Source organism: Tribolium castaneum, unplaced genomic scaffold (assembly GCF_031307605.1).
Source record: "Tribolium castaneum strain GA2 unplaced genomic scaffold, icTriCast1.1 ptg000115l, whole genome shotgun sequence".
Classification (NCBI taxonomy): Eukaryota; Metazoa; Arthropoda; class Insecta; order Coleoptera; family Tenebrionidae; genus Tribolium; species Tribolium castaneum.
Window position 1 is genome coordinate 1 of NW_026986711.1, and position 13,816 is coordinate 13,816.

Below are 13,816 nucleotides of genomic sequence, written 5' to 3' on the forward strand. Positions count from 1 at the left end.
ATTGATTTTATGCATGGTCAAACTGTAACGCTAATTAGTGCCTAAAATAATTTCCCAAATGAAAAAATCACTCGGTTCCATCAATATTAATAATTGATATTTATACATGCGTGTTTCCATGTATCAAAGTTTGCAAATGTTTGTGATCATTCGACGAGTTGTGGCAAAGTTAAACAATATATTAACCCGAGTTTAATAGGACGGGTTAAGGTAAAGTTTGGATTTATACCCATTTACCATATAAAACTTTAATAAAGTGCTATTATTTATTTGTAAGCGTGGGGCGTGAGCGGAACAGCTGGTGATATGTGGAAAGTCTAAATGTAGCAATGCACAAGCTCTCCTCGAATCGAACTTCGTCGCTTTTGCAAATTGAATTATTGTCGAAATAAAATAGTAGAACTGGGATTCCGAACTGGCAATGAAGAAGGCACTCAGTCGCCATCCAATATTCACAAATGGTATTTATTTTCTTATACAAGTAGAGCGATATTACGTTACTGAAATACGGTTTTCCGAAATTTCATTTTAACAGTTCGAGTGCAAATGGCGCCTTTGCACTTCCCACTAAACAACTAATTTCACTCATCGACCCGAGAATAACCCTTCACCCGTAATGTCCTCGAAAAATCACTCGTTAATATTTAAGCAGCTACATAAAGTTAAACACCGACTAAAAGTAAAACAAGACGAAACAACTTGTTCATAAAAGCTTAGGAAAAATTTATAGCGCGACATATAACCTTTCATTAAAGAAAAACATAACTCTTCTCCGGGCCGTATGCGTCGGGGCGACCACACTTAATTTTTTAACATGTTCATGCCAAATCAGAAATTTTAAAAAGCTCACGTGACCTTCACCGCCCATTCTTGACACACCATTTCATACCCGCCTTCCTACTCTAATTAGTCTCTGCGATGACTAATGACTACCTTATGTCAACACTCAAGTGATCAATTTTAAAGTGTAATACAATACCAGCTGTAAAAATTACACCGTATGACATAATAAAGCTTCTCCGAACAGTTCGCCGATTAATCATTAGCACATCAAATTTAACAAATTTTTAATTAAATGGGGAAGTGCGTGACGTTGCATTTATGCAAAAATTTTACTTGAAATTTTCATTTATTAAAACGTGTTGATGTAGAAAAGGGTATTCGTAAAAGTTTTATTAACTTGTAAACTTAACTCATACAAAGTAGAATTTGCAATAAACTTCATAAAACTTAGATATGAAGTCTCGTTAAGTATAAATGTAACTAACAAATGTACTAAATAACCTGAATCATTTAATTTAGCTCCTATACAAGAAGGTCTCGGATGGCCAGAAATAAAACGTATTTTTTCCTGTATCGGTTCCCTGATTTTTGTCACTTGGATTAAATACAAATTCCTCGGTAGGCCTTTTATCAGTGATGAAAAAAGGCACTTGTTGAGGTTAGCCGTTACGCTATTAGGAATTCTTCCTTTGAAGGTTGATCTGGAACTAGAGTAGATAGAGATAGCCGGTTCAAAAACCACCTCCACCTCCCTCTACTGCGCATGTGTGAAAATTGTGTCAGTCAGCCGCAGACGCAAGCGCGTAATCGCAGCTCGCTGGCCTGCGACCAGCTGGTCAGCCGGCCTGCGGCCGACTGACGCCATTTGTGATGATGCAAATATATTTATGTAGTATAATAATAATAATAATAATAATAATCGTCGCCATCTTGGAAGTTTGAAAGTCGGCGGCGGTCATTTTTGTTTAATGGTAAATTGGCGCCAAATTTAAATTATTTCAAAATTAATATTTGAAATTAGTCGGCCATGTTTGTTTGTTAAAAAAAATGGCGCCAAAATTTTAATTTATTTAAAAATTAATATTGGGTGTAATGTTGGTAGCGCCGATGTCGTCACAAATTCCGCCTAAATTCTCACGTTAGATGGCGCCACGGTCTGCAAACTTTTCGCTAGATGGCGCTGCCGTCAGCGCAGCCGTCAATCAAAGATGGCGCTGGCCTCCATTTTTTTTTTTAAACACACCCCCCGCCCGTTTGCGAATATGCAACCAAGAAAACAAGTAGTAGTAGTAGTAGTAGCTTTTTGGGGTTGTGAAATTTTTGGTTTTTGGGGTTGTGAAATTTTGAATATATGATTTTTGAAATGTGCAATTGTGAATACATGAAGTATATATACAATACATGCTGTATTGAGTTAAGCAAAATATTAGAAAATCATCGCGCTTGTCACTAATAACTAATAAAGGAAAGTCATTATTTTATCGATAAGGAAAAAAAACCTAGTATATGTAGTTTTTTATTTTTGTAATGTTGTTTGCCTAACTTGTCTGTTGCGCACCAAGTTTATTTTGTTATTTGTTTAAAATATAATGCAAAAAAAGTTGTTGTTGTTGTTGTTCCTTCCATGGGGAGTCGAACCTCAGGTAGGTAGAGTGGATAGTGCTGTCTATTTTGGAAACCTGAAACAAATTCACATAAGCTATTTGGTTAATGGATAATAATAAAAACAATAAATTACTTTAATTGTTTATTACATCTAAATATAAGTACATACATACATACATATTATAATACATAAACATTATAATACAATAACTACAATACAAATTAAATATTATTCCTGAGTTTGAGGAAGAATATTTTTATGACCCCAAGATAATGTTCTACCTTCAGAATTGTTTAAGATGTAACGTTTATCATCTTTGAAAGATAAAGCAATTTTTTTCTTTAATTCTGTGTAAATGTTATGAAGCTTCGAACGAAAGATATTCATTTCTTTAATAATTTCAGTGTTTGGAACAGTAACTGCGTTTTGGTAGTCAATTTTATGTAATTCACTTGTAATTACATTGTGTTTAATACCCTTAGCTTTTTTAGATAATTCACCTTCAACATCCACACAATATGCTTTAGCACCTGTTCCTAAAAATTCTGATATTACACGTCCTTTATATTCATCTTTCATCTTCCCGATGACAGAAGACGATACAGGTATTCCATGAATATTTTCTGCTTTATAATTTGAAGTATCAAAACGCTCTATATTAGATTTAATATCATCATAAATATTTTCACAAAAAATTTCAATTACTAAACTATCAGTATCGGTATACAAAAGCGTTGCATTGTTACCGTATTTAAGTTTTATGAAATTATAATAAAAATCATACATAATAGTTTTACTGATATCTAGAATAGTAAAACCTACATACAGAGGTTTATTGTAGAAAACTTTTTCGTTCTCTAATTGAATAGCTACAAAATTTGGTGTAAAGATAGATGAATTTTTAAAATTTGGTCGTGCAATTAAACTTTCAGCACCTGGTTTTCTACCTATATTATTCCATGATGTTACCAATTTCACGTTTACTCTTTTATCAATTGATTCCATGGTTTTACCAAAAACTGAATTATTCATTAATTTAAATACATCTTTTTCTAACGCGTTTTTTGATTTGTTACGCATTTCTGTATTTAAATCAATATATGTTTTCAACCATGGTGATTGATTAAAACTTAAAACACGGTGAATATTAATTAATTTTAAACCACCTTGTATAGCTTGTCTTAAATTTCGATAATGTAAAACATAGTGTACTTTATTGTTCAAGGTTGCGCAAAGTTTCTCAGTTTTACTAGAGGGAGGAATAAATTTTTCAGGACAAAATGGTAAATCGTTGTGAAGATTATGTAATTCAGAAGGATATTCTAAATCAACTTCGAATATATAACCTACATCAGCGTTATCTGTCAAATTGAGAATTAGGTTATCATTGAATTCATTAGGATCTTCCCATCGAAAACCGCTATAAGGTAAATATTCAGACATTGCTGCTCCATACAAGTTGGTTGCATCAAGGTACATTATAAAAGAAGTTGGTTTAGAAGGATCATGATTTGATAAAAACTTATTATTTGCTACTGCTTTACGTTTTGAACATTGACAAAGTCCTCCTCTAATAGATTTTCGAAAGAAATGTACCATGTCTATATCAGTTAACAATTCGAATTTAATTCCAGTCATTTTTAACATAGCATCCCAGCCTAATGAAGGTGCTGTTAAGTAATGAGCTGGATCTAGTTCATAAATTTTGAGACAAACCTTTCTGAAATTTTCAAAAATGTCTGTTAGTAACAAAACATCAGACTTTAAATAAATGTCGGAATAATCACCTAACGTTTTGCAATCAAATAGATTCCAGACTTCCTGTGCTCGCTCATAATCATGTTCACTGATATCAGTTTTATTAAGATTATCATAAAATTGTTGAATCAATGGTAAACTGGTATCATCTAACTTATTAAAACAATCCAAATATGAATATGGAAAAACACCTTTTTGTCTTATCAAATTAAATTGGTTATCGTCCGGAAAGTGTTTCCGAATGGTTAGACATTCATTAGAAGTTAAAGTCTGAGATAATTTATCTAATGAAAAAGAAAGGAAACGGAACGAATCTACGAATCTAAGCGTTATAAAAATATTGTCAACTGTATTTGTAGTCGTGTTCATGACCTTATCAACTAAAATTTTTTTTGAAAATGTAATATACTTTTCTTTAGTTTGAGCAATGCAATTAATGATGGTCTTTTCTGTTGCTAAAGCTTTAATAAATAAATGACTATCATAATTAGTTAAATTATGACAAAAAACAGGGATATATTTTGGAATCTTATAATTTAAATTACAAATAGAATGTGCAGGTCCTAAAAATTCACCTGTTAAGTGACAATGATTACGAACTCTATCACAATTTAGACTTCCGTAATCTGTTTTGAAAGGTTCTTTACATAAATGACAATGGGTAGATATTTGAAAAACCAATTCATCTAACGGAGTCATTTCAAGTGGTACGATATGTTTGAGGTGATCGTGATAAAGTCTATTTACATCATCTTGCAACCATTTCACAAAAATTTTAGGAGCATCTTTTCCTCGATAAGTCCGATAAATTGATAAATTATCATTATATGCACATTTTATGTAATATCCGAAACTATATGGTTCATGTAAATGTGTAACAATTGTACGGATATTATCGGCTGAATTATCATTGCGTAAAGGTTTTAAAATAGATTCAAAATCGAAATAAAATACAAAAGGAACTTTAAGAGATTTATCAAAATTTTGAAATGTTAATTCATTACCAGGCACTTCTTTACCAAATTTATTTATAATCAGATCAGAAGTTGGTAATGTAGTGACAACTTCATTACAAGCATACTTACGATGTTTAACTAATTTTTGTTCACTCGAAAAAAATAATAGACAACCGTTACATATAAATTTAGCATGATTATGTTTGGAAAGTTGTGAACTTATTAATCGAGAAATGTTGCTTATCAGACAGTAATGTTTGATCATTCTTTCATCGTCTACGATAAGTAATAAATTTACATGAATGTCTCGTTTCTTAGAAGTTAAATAAAAGGGACCTATAATATCTGATACCCATTTACCTTTTTCATGATCAAAACGCTGCTCTGTTCCATAGACATTTACACTAATATTATTAAGTGCTTCAAATTTAAAAATATCAGTTAATTTAACCGGAAATGAAATATCTGTAAAATCTAATTCCTCTTCAAACTCACGATAAGCATCAACTCGATGTCGATTAACATTTACTTCAGTTGAATGAAGGTGTGCCAAAACAGACCATTTGAAACATTCATTATCATCATTATGAATATTGATAACCGCTCTCCGCTTCGCTATGTCCTTCGGTAATGGTATATATGTTGATGCACGTAGTGGATTGAATTTGTTGATATTAAGTTCCAAAAACAAAATTTCCATTAAAATCCAACCTAAAAAATTTAATACAATAATATGTTTATAAATAAAATTGATATTACTTACCACTATCTTTTTCCAAGAATTCACTCATTTTGTTTTTTATGACGCCACATATTTCTTCCAGTTCTACCTTAATATTTGTCGATATTGAAATGATGATATTTTTAGTGTTGAATGATTTGATTTCGATAATGTCTTTAGAAGGTAAAATATATTTAGCAAAAAGTTCGAAATTAATTTTAAGTTGGTTAAATTCTCTCAGTTTTCTAGTTATTAAAGTGATAAGTTTATCTTGATTTCTTTCAAAAAAATTGCACACTTCCAAGTCATCTAGTTGTGAATTTTTCAATCGGTATGAGGTAATTCTTGATTTGAAGGCAACTTGATATTCTTCAACGAAATCATCATCATCATTAATTTTGGCGGAGATGACACTTTTATGTTTTAAAGAACGTAAATGGTTTAATCTGGATCCTCTGTAGTGACTATTGCATATTTCACAAAATTGATGAAATGAACATGATGGAGCGTTAGTAGTAACTTCTAAAAACAAAAACAAGTTATAATAATAATAATATAAAGAATATTTACAAAAATACCTTGTAAAGGTGTTCTAGTTGTCAGGCGGGCTTTTTTAGGAGTCATATCATCCGAATCCATTGAACACAATGATGAATTTGTAATATGACGCCTATAGTTATCAAATCTCGTAAATGACGTTTTACATCCGGTGCAAGTGAGTTTAGATAATTTATCACCTTAAAAATGCTCTTAATTAAAACAATTTCTATAACGTAAAATGTATTTACTTACTATGTTTTTTTACATGACGTGTTAAAGCATCTTTGCGAGTAAACTTGTTATCGCATTGAGAGCACTTGAACATGATTACTTTCATACACGGACAGTCGAAGTAGAAATGAATTAATCATTGATGCGATATGATTTTATATTCCATAAACTTTGCAACCGGATATTGTGGTTCCTTACGTAAAAATTCAAAAAATTCAAAATATAACTGATAAAAATTTAACGTTTTTAAGGAAAAAAACGTTAGACAGGAAATATGATAACAAAAATAATCAGAATGAATATTATTTTTTATTAGACATAAAACAAACTACATACTTAAACTAACAAAGTCATACACCTAAATAAATTTTTAATTGCAGTTTTTAAGCCAAACCTAACGCTATGAACATCATAAAAACGATCCAACATGTACAAACAATTCCAAACATTGCTAAAAAGGTAGGAACATGATTAAAACAATTTTTTATTGAAACTACATCATGATCATTAAGTATAAGTCTCTTCCAGTCAGTATCAATATAATTACTATTGGTAAAAACTAGTCTTAATTTAAAATATATTACAGAGTTTGCTATAGAAACATTTTCATATTTAAATATTTCTATTGCAGTATTGCTCAAATAACCCAGATTCATCTTCTTCCATTGGTAATCAACATCGTTGAAAAATAAACTTTTCCAGAGAGGAGACCATCTTGTGTTGTTAGGACTTTCACTAGTGAAGACGATGTACATATCTACAACATCTAACGGTTTTTGCACGTACAACACATTTTGTATAAGAGTAACAAACAAGATGAGTGATGAGTTCAAAAGAGGCATTACACTTGAAACGCAGTGGGTTGTTGTTGTTGTTGTTGTTGTTGTTGTTGTTGTTGTTGGCTTCCTGTATCATCTAAAATACACGAAACACAATTATTTATTGATGAAGGAGGACCATCAAACTGATCTTCGTCAAAACTGTTATAATAATGTTGTAAACATGGTAGATTCAGCTTTATATCATGATCTTGTTGATATGTTTCCGGTAATTTATGAAATATATCCATCAACTGGCACGGTCCTAATTTCAGTAGTTCCAGTTTCATTAGTAATCGAATATCGCTTATGGTTTTTTCAAAATGCAGCACTTTTTTTATAACAGGTTCTACACTCGTTGCCATCTTAAATGGAACTAAATTAGACGTTAAATAATTATATCGTATATATATTTCTTATTTATTAGGTAATATCTTTCATTTCAATCCAACTATTCTGATTATCTGGTAAACCTAACCATTTCACAAATAATTAAGTTCCTTTACGTCGAATCACTTTCTCAACTAAATAGACGTCAGGATATTGAGTTTTTGATAATTCCCAAATATAAAAAGCTCCTTTGATTGGTTGACCTTCTTTATCTTCTAGCAGAAATGTTACAGGATTGGTTAGATTAATCTTACTGATTTTAAAAATTTCCGTTGACCAATTGGGTGTATATCCTTTTTCAAATAACATCTTTTCTTTGCTAATTCTTACGAAATCTCCGACTTTAAATTTTTTTCTGTTTTTATCAACAATCTTTAGATGATCATATGCTGTTATGTCTCCTTGATTCGAAGCGTTTATCTCTGTGGGTTTCCTTCCTGTTGTTCGATGTATTGTAGTATTATAATTTTTGGTTATCTCTTGCAATTTATTTATCCATTTATGTGTCGCAAATAACGTAAAATATCGATAAATTTTGGATTTTAAAGTACGTATAACTCGTTCAGCAATTGCTGCTTTTTTAACGCTGTACGTACTATAGTGATTAATATTATAACGTCTCATCAAATCCTGAAAAGTGGTATTATAAAATTCCTTTCCTTGATCTGACTGTAAATTCTTTGGTATTCGTTCTTTTTCATTCTTCAGTATTGATTCCATAGCTCTGCTAACCTCATTAGCTGATTTCGATTTCAGTGGTCTGGTCCATAAAAATTTAGAAAAACAGTCGATTACGACTAAAATATATTTAAATCCATTATTATGATAAGATAAATTTTGCATTTCTGCTAAATCTACTTGCCATAAATCATCCAATCCTTTAATTATAGTACGTCTTCGTTTAAAATTCCTGCGTGCAGGTTTAAATATCTCGTTTACCAATTTTTGCTTTACATCACTAACTTGCTTTAGTCGAACCATTGCTTATTTACGGTACACTTCTCTACAATTTCCATGACGATCTGACATTTGACCTGGAGGACACTTGTTTTTATTATGAGGCATGGGTTCTATCTTTCACTATTTTCATATGAATCTGTTACTTTCCTTTTCTTTGATATAGGTACATTTTCAAGTTGATCTGTATCACCTGCTTTAGAACGTTTGGAAATGGTTTCTGGTTTTATCTTAATACTATCGATTCCTTCAAAGCGTTCTTCAAGTTTTTTTATTCGTCTGGTTATCTCATTTGAATTATTCATAAATTTTTTCCACTTGTTATCGATTTCATAATTTATACTTAAATGTTTGTTATGCAATTCTGATTCAATCGTGTGAGGAATTGTAGCAATTATATTATCAATTTTTTCATCAAGTATTTTGTACTTAACATTCATGGTTAAGTTTAACTGATTAAATTTATCCATCCATATAGCATCTGCTTTATGAACATTATTATTTAAATCCGTTAAAGCAGCTATTACTCCTTCCATCTTTTGGTATATTTGTTTACTTACTAAATCAATATATACCTTATTCGCACAATCTTTGTCTTCTGTTGGATCATTAATGTTACAGATTCTATGATGTTTTAAATCAAGGTCACCATCAGCAGTGAAAACAAAAGGTGATGGTGTAGATTTAAAAAATGCACTTGATGCTGATAACACTTTACGTCCGAATAGATCAATGGGCATTTCAACACTGAGGATTAACCAGAAAAAAACTTAAGCCTAATATATTACACCACATTCCTTTAATTCTTCTTCTATTGATAAAATTTCATTCAGATGGGAATTGTTACCCGCTTTTGTCGCTGTATGTAATAATGCTAGACGTGACACTAATTCATTTATGTCATCCCAGTAAACATATTCTACACGTTTATTAGTGAATAATCCTTCACCAATAAACGGAGATTTAGGAAATGAAGTAAACATTGGTTGCACAATTTGAGTATATTTTACACCTCTATGACCTTTTAGTTGTTTTGTGGGATCATTATTTTTTCTATGTGTATTAGAAATTTCAAGTATTTTTTTGTATGCTGACCGATCCTCTTTTGTAATTTGAGTGTATTTATCTTCAGGGTTTTTAAAAAATATTAGTCTGTATAAACCAGGAGTACCAGGAAATGATTCATTATCTAAAATTAAATCACCATTTTGACTGATTATTAATTCATGTTTACCCATAAATAGTTTATTCTCTTTTGAATTATATCTAGGACCAAATGTCTGATCACTGGTTTTCTCTAAAACTGCTTCTATTGCATTTCTCGCAACTGGAGGATATTGTTCTAAAAATTCATCTAAAATATGTCTGCTATTAATTAAATCATCCATAGTGTCAGATTTGGTTTCTTCATCTTCTTCTTTTATTTCTGGTAATGACTCATATATTTCTTCTGGTTGTCGCAGTGATGTACTAGGTTCATATGTTTCTTCAACTGGTAGTTCAAGTTCTTGTTTAATCTTTTCTTTTTTTGGTAGTTTAAGAAATTGTTTCCTTTGCTTTTGAATATGATGTTTTGGTCTTTTGTGTTGTTTTTGTTGTTGTTGCTGTGGTGGTGGAGATTGCTTCTCCAATTTTATTGAAATTTCTTCTAAAGGATTTATAACAGGCTGAAAAAGCTTTTTAATTGACTCATCCGCTTCACTGCTGTTTAACTTTATGGCTTTATACTTCTTTCGAATTGAATCAGCTGCTTTTAATATATGTCTTTTAAGGTTTTGATCTGGTTTGGTACCCATCATTACCGCTTAATGTTATAAACTAACCGAACAAATCAGAATTATTGTTTATATAACTTCTTATTCGACTGCTATTATAACGGGTCTCAAACTGATATTAACCGATCTCAAACCGATCAGGAACTGCTTTTTAACAGACATTAACCGGTCTGAAACCGATATTAACCGGTCTCTATCCGATAATAACCGCTCTGGAACCGGTATTAACCAATATCACACCGATACTAACCGGTCTGAGACCGATATTAACCGGTCTCTAACCGGTATCTAACCGATACTAACCGCTTTGGAACCGGTATTAACCGATATCGCACCGATACTAACCGCTGTGAAACTGATATTAACCGGTCTGGAAACGTTCTCAAATAGATATCACTCTACACTTGAATAAAATGATCAAACCCTTTTCTATATCGACCCTTATTTAATTCATTATCTTTACATATAACCAAAAAACCATATTGGTTTTTCCAACATTCCTGACATATTTCACAGAATTGTTCGAATTTCATATCAGCACCAACATGATCTTCATATACATGTTTTAAATTTAACAGATCTTGTTTTAATATTACCAATAAATTTGCATTATCTCGAATTAAATGTTTCGGTATTTTTGTATATGTTTGACAGAGATAGAAACTATCAATATTTTTATGCCGGCCCATGCAAAAGTAATCCCTTATCTTAGCTTGATTACACATTATGACATCATCAAATATAAAAATAGAGTTATTTTTTGCATCTTTTGGATCTAGCACGTCTTCATTATGTTCATACTGGTTATATTCCATTCCTTTAATTTTTTGTAGCACATCACTAAGCAGTTTATACTTCGGTTGATATAATGATTTACAATAAATATATATGTTTTCAAATTTCAATCCGTTGGGATCAAACAATAAAGACAATAATATGTTAGTTTTTCCTCCACCAGAAGGTCCACAAATTATACAACGTATTGATTCGGGTAAAAGTGTACCATGTCGATGAGACATTTTATGTTTATTATCAACATTATTATAATCATGATTTATGATAGGTAATTGTAATTTTTGCTTTAACACTTTCATTTTCATACTAAATTAAAAACATTTATAAGAAGGTTTATATAGGGAAAAAAGTTCAGTTAAATGTTGTCTTTCAAAGGGGAAGGACTATTAAATACTGCAATCAATAAATTACCTTTTGAATTACATTTACCAGGATATCAATATTGCGGACCTGGTACAAAACTTAAGAAACGGTTAGAACGAGGTGATCCTGGAATAAACAAGCTTGACAGCTTTTGTAAAACGCACGATATAGCTTACGCTAATTCCAACGATTTAAAAGATAGACATCAAGCGGATCGAATTTTAGAAGATAGTGCATGGTCACGTGTTAAGTCTAAAGACGCTTCATTTGGTGAAAAAGCAAGTGCCTGGTTTGTAACTAACGCAATGAAAGTCAAAAGGAAATTAGGTATGGGAATCCAAAGGAAAAAATCGAAAAGGAAGACAAAGAAATCTAGAAAGAGGACACAGAAAAAACAACAACCTTTTCATAAAGCTCTTTTATCAAATTTAGAAAATAAGGGATATGATAATATAAAATCTGCATTATCAGCTGCTCGTATAGCAGTTAGAAAATCTGGAGGTCGTAAGCGTATAAAAATTCCTCGTATTATACCTATAAAAACAGGAGGATTTTTACCATTGTTACCATTAATTTTTGGAGGACTTAGTGCCTTAGGGGCTATGGGCGGAGGTGCTGCTGCTATAACTAAAGCTGTAAATGATGCTAAAGCAGCGAAACAGAAATTAGATGAGAATAAACGTCATAATAAAGTACTGGAAGATATCGCTATCGGGAAGGCGGGAAGTGGTTTATATCTTCGAAAGCAACCACGAGGTTATGGATTGTATTTACGTAAATTTCCAAAAAACTACCAATAAAACTGCCTAATAGGGCACTAACTGATAATGATTTAAGAAGATATGCTAAATTATTAAAACTACCCAAATTTAAAGGCGTTTTTATGAGAGATGAATTAATTCATATGAAACCTGATAAGACAGAATGTGCTATCATTAATTTGGACTCTAAAAAAGGATCCGGAACTCATTGGGTTTGTTATAGAAAAACAAATAAACAGGTTGATTATTTTGATAGTTATGGAAATCTAAAGCCACCTCTAGAATTAGTACGATACTTAGGAAATTGTAATATTTACTTTAATCATGATCGTTATCAATTTTTATCATATAATTGCGGACATTTATGTTTGATGTTTTTACATAATAAAAGATGAGATAATCATGTATTTTATTCAGTCATGTATAAGACATTCTCCCTAACAGGTGTTGAAAGTACGCTGTCTGAACACTATGAGCCACCCATTGACCTTGAAGAAAATTCGAATTATTCTATAGCTTTAATCGGTTTTTATACTAACAATAATATACCAAATATAGAAGAGGGTACAAATAAATTTTATTATTTTGCTCCGAACACTACTGAAGAAAAAGTGATAACATTTCCGAAAGGTGCTTATGAAATAGCTGCTATAGAAAAATATATACAAATTATTCTTAGTGGACGATCTGCAACTGATGCTCAAAAACAGAATACATTTTCATTGAAGGCTAACGAAAACACATTAAAGTGTGAGATATTTAGTATTTACGACATTAATTTCGCTCACGAAGATAGTATTGGTAAATTGTTAGGTTTTTCTAAAAGGAAACTTAAAGCAAGACAATTACATGAAAGTGATTTACCTGTTAACATAATTAAGGTTAATACAATACGTATCGAGTGTAATATTGTAAGAGGTTCTTTCTACAAAAACAAAGAATCTCATACTCTTTATGAAACTGCTTTAAGTGTTAGTCCAGCCGAACAGATTTTTGTGGAACCATTAAATCCTATTTATTTACCTATCATTAATAGATCCAATATACCTAACCTAACTATTGATATTGTTGATCAAGACCATTGTCCTATAGATTTTAACGGTCAAACAATCAATATTCGTCTTGCTCTGAAAAAAGAAGCATAAACATGGGTTTAGTGTTTCAAAATCAATATAAAAAATCATACAATCCATCAAATTATCAGTCAGTATCTTGTCATCAGTCGACATTATCACATCAGAGCGTGCAGATTCTTAAATCGTTAGGATATAATGTCCGCCAGCAAACTTCAGGTTTACAGTTCACCGGAAATAGACGACAGCATAAGTAAAGAGGAAGAACATACATATAGTCCGCAAGTAA

At 31.2% G+C, this 13,816-nt stretch overlaps 1 long non-coding RNA gene across 2 annotated transcripts; it reads right to left on the bottom strand.

The window, feature by feature from the left end:
* Nucleotides 1-2,289: 2,289 nt before the first annotated feature.
* On the bottom strand, nucleotides 2,290-7,912 carry LOC135267882 (uncharacterized). Of its 2 annotated transcripts, none has more exons than XR_010336249.1 (5): nucleotides 6,617-6,907; nucleotides 6,403-6,561; nucleotides 5,867-6,346; nucleotides 5,633-5,814; nucleotides 2,290-2,462 (listed from the first exon to the last, which is right to left on the bottom strand). It is a non-coding gene; the product is annotated as an uncharacterized LOC135267882 (long non-coding RNA). The 2 variants fall into 2 exon arrangements; XR_010336248.1 differs by lacking the exon at nucleotides 2,290-2,462 and adding an exon at nucleotides 7,409-7,912 and having other exon boundaries at nucleotides 2,518-5,814; nucleotides 6,617-7,352.
* Between the last annotated feature and the right edge of the window lie 5,904 nt (nucleotides 7,913-13,816).